The following is a 3,838-nucleotide window of genomic DNA, read 5'->3' as shown; positions in this document are numbered from 1 at the left end:
TCACTTTACACTTGAGATCATCCTCTTCTTTCAAGAGATATAATCCACCTTTCTCCTTTAATTGAGTTGGCCTAGACGTGGTGTTCGCCAATGGGTAATAGTCCCATGATTGTGTTTTTTCAGCGAGACTATCGAGGTAATCCCATACCTCGTCAACATCTTTGTTGATGAACTCTCCATTACACATTGTCTCGACCATTTGGCGCATGGAAGATGTCAGTCCATCGTAGAAAAAATTTGTAATGCGCCACGTTTCAAATCCGTGTTGTGGGCATGAACTGACCAAATCTTTGAACCTTTCCCAACATTGGAAGAATGTTTCATCTTCCTTTTGGGCAAAGTTCATGATCGCTTTTCTGAGGGTAATTGTTTTATGATGTGGGAAGAATTTTTTTTATGAATTCCCTCTGCATGTCGTTCCATGTGCCAATGGATCTAGGACGCAGTGAATGTAACCACGTCTTAGCTTTCTCTTTTAAGGAAAAAGGAAAGAGTTTCAGCCTAATTGTATCCTCAGATACATTAGGAAAACATAATGTAGCTATTATCTCATCGAACTCTTTCAAATGTAAATATGGACTTTCTGATTCAAGTCCATGGAATTTGGGAAGGAGTTGGATAACTCCTGGCTTGATGTCCATTTGTCTTGTATTTTCAAGAAAAATCATGCATGAGGGCATACTCACTCCCGCCGGTTGTAGATAATCTCGTAAAGTACGAGGCGGGGGTGCCTGTTGTACCTCATTCTCATCTTGGGTATCCTCCACCCTGGGTGGAAGTAGAGGAGGTTGGTCTTCAGCCATAACCTCAGTTATCTCAGGGGATTTCGAGCGGTGTCTAGTCCTGCGATGGATAGTCAACCCCTCAACCAATCCTCCTTCAGTCAAGAGACGTCGAGTGTCGTTACGGGCCCACTTGGGCATGAAAACACTCGTAGCCCTCAATTAAAAAACTTAACCCTAGGAAAATCTAGCAAGAAAGAGAGAGTTGGAAAGATATTACCAAATTGATGCCCCTAAGTTAAGGACCTGCAAAAATAAAAACAAAATAAGTTAGATTCTAAAAAGGAGAAAAACAATCTTTTAAAAGAAAGATAACAGTAAACTGATTTCTAAAAGGAAGTGGAAACTTCTAAAATAAATTAAGAAAGTCCTAAACTAAAAAGTAAATTACTAAAAGAGAACTGAAAAATAGAAAGTAGGAGTTTACCGAATTAGAAGTTTATATCTTAAAGGCCTACAAAATAGGAAGGTTAGTTTCTAAACAAAAATTCTAAGAATAAATTAGGAAACAAATTAGATTCTAAGATTAGAAAGTTAATAAAAGTAGAAAGTTAATTAAGAAATAACCTAGTTTCTATTTCCTACAGATGGGAGGATACTAGAATTAGAAAATTTATAAAATTCAAACCCTAATTCTAAAAGGTAGAAAAAGTGAAGAGATTATGAAGGAATTACCAATTTATGGACTTATGTCAGGATCCTACAAAATATGGAAAAAAAGTTAGTTTCTAAGAATAAAATAAAGTAAAAACTTTTAGCCTAAAGTTAGTGAAATCCTAATCCTAACCTAATTCTAAAACTAATTAATTTCAGAGAATCGTAACCGTCAGTCCCCGGCAACGGCGCCAAAAACTTGTTCACTCCCCAAGTATAGGGTTGTGATGTAGTAATAAACTCGGTAAGACCGAGGTCGAATCCACAGGGACTGATACCTGTACGTTATCTAAAACCAAGTAGAACTAGAACTAGTCTAAGATGCGATCTAAAACAAATAGAATTTAGGAAATAATTGCGGAGTAATTATATAAAACTTAAGGAATTCAGAGAAGGGAAACTAGGGCTTCAGAGGATCCACTTGTAGGGATCAGGGAGATCTTATGCCTGCATTAAGATTTATGAAAATCAAACTGAACCTACTTGATCTGATTGTTAAGAGATGACAAGTATATGAATTAGAATGGATTCCATCATCTAACCATGCCCAGGAGACAAAGCAAACAACAGGATTAAACTAATTACCAACTAATCAACAATGTATGAAGATCAGGAAGGGTACTGTCATCCTACCATGCCCATGGGACAATGATGAACAACAGGGGTTCCTGACTTCATAAACATAAAAGGGAAAAAGAAATACTTAAAGCCATTGCAAACCCATTGTAATTTCAGTCACAACAGACCATAAAAGACTAAGAAAAATATTCCCTTAAAAATTAACTATATTAAATTCAGTTTATGAATTAAAGGCACACATTAAAATCTCCCATCTCACTACAGGCTTCACCTCTTAGCCCTAGCTAAGAGGTTTAGCCACACATGATATGGGCTACCTCCCAAAAAAAGAAGAAGAAGAAGAAGAAGAAGAAGAAGAAGAAGAAGAAGAAGAAGAAGCAGAACCGAGCCTTGTCCAGCTTCTGTCCACGTTGCCAGCAGCCAAACCGAGCACAAAACAGGCACCAAGCTCCTGTCCCAAGCTAACGTCCAGCAGCCACGCCCCCACTCTTTCTCCCTCCCTTCCGTTTTCTCTCTCTCTCTCTCTTGTTGCCAGTCCCACGATCCAGCTTTTTTTTCTCCTCTTCTCAAACAGAACTCCCCCCTCTTTATAAGATTCCGGCAGTGGTGGCTGAGTCGAGCACTGACTTCTCCTTCGCATCCTCTTTGCAACGGAGACGGACTCCCTGTTAACGCGAAAAAAAACCACGGCCTTGCATCTGTGATGACTGGTGGGCCCAGGATTGATGTTGGACGAGAAATCCGACCCATCCATAAGTTTCCCCTCGAGAAACCAATGAAATCTGATTGGTTTTGGATCCGCTTCGAGGTGAACAGCGAGTTAGTTTAATTTACTGTCGGTCTTCCGATTGGACGGTCGAAATCCAATTAAAACTGTCCTTTGCAATTCCACCACCTAGGCGCTGTTTTTAGGGAGCATGGGCGTCTGATGAACGGTCCAGATTCGACTGATAAGTCACGTCAGTGGCCCACAAGCTTTCTCCGCAGCCACAGACGCGAAACAGAGCTTCCGCGTCGGAATATCCGATGATTGGTGGACCCCACAGTGATATTTTTGATAAAATCCACCACGTCCACTGAGTTACTAACGAAAAACCAGTCAGGAATGGACGGTTTTGGAGTGTAGTTAGTGTGGTCCACTGAACTTTGCTCGCTGCCGTCCAACCTGCGATTTATAGTTACGATCTTCCCGTAGCTTGCATGAGAACAAACGAACGCCTAGGAGAGGGTTTTCACCCCCCTATGGACGCAATATACGGCACTGATCATCCATTTGGATGATGTGTGGGGCCCACAACTTGAAACCGTGATGCACGGCGTAAGACGTTGTTTGCGTTTTAAATGGATTTGGAAGAAGAAGTCGGTCAGAAGTCGGATTGACCGACTTCTCGTTCCTGTGCACGTCCAGTGCATTTATGCACTATGCACACACACACTCCAATGGGGTCCATTATGATGTTTTTGAGAGATCCGCTCCGTCTGTCCGCTTTGTCGGCTCATTTAAACAGTTGAGCCCAAGATTGAAGCACTTTCAGACACCAGGCGGGCCCCAAATCACTGATCTATGGGCTGATCTGTCCGTTGGGCCACTTTCAGGGGGATCCAATGGCTGAAATTTGACATGTACGGTTAGTTTTTGGTCTTTAGGCCATATGTGAAGTTTCGAACTGATCAGATGGTGGGAACCCTATGATCTTGCATTTTGGACACTTTTCAGGCCAGTTGAGCTTCAATTTCTCGATTTTCTTGGATTCCTGGCGTGCATATCCGTCGATCTTGGGTCTCTGGAGTCCGTCCCATGCTTTGGTGACTTTAGAGCGTTA

At 41.5% G+C, this 3,838-nt stretch overlaps 1 non-coding gene across 1 annotated transcript; it reads left to right on the top strand.

Moving 5' to 3' along the window:
* The first annotated feature begins 257 nt into the window (after positions 1-257).
* LOC131235949 (small nucleolar RNA R71) lies at positions 258-364 on the top strand. The gene has a single exon (XR_009166459.1). It is a non-coding gene; the product is annotated as a small nucleolar RNA R71 (small nucleolar RNA).
* Positions 365-3,838: the final 3,474 nt, after the last annotated feature.

Source organism: Magnolia sinica, chromosome 19 (assembly GCF_029962835.1).
Source record: "Magnolia sinica isolate HGM2019 chromosome 19, MsV1, whole genome shotgun sequence".
Taxonomy (NCBI): Eukaryota; Viridiplantae; Streptophyta; class Magnoliopsida; order Magnoliales; family Magnoliaceae; genus Magnolia; species Magnolia sinica.
The sequence above is the reverse complement of the archived record's forward strand: the minus strand, read 5'-3'. Positions and strand labels throughout refer to the sequence as shown.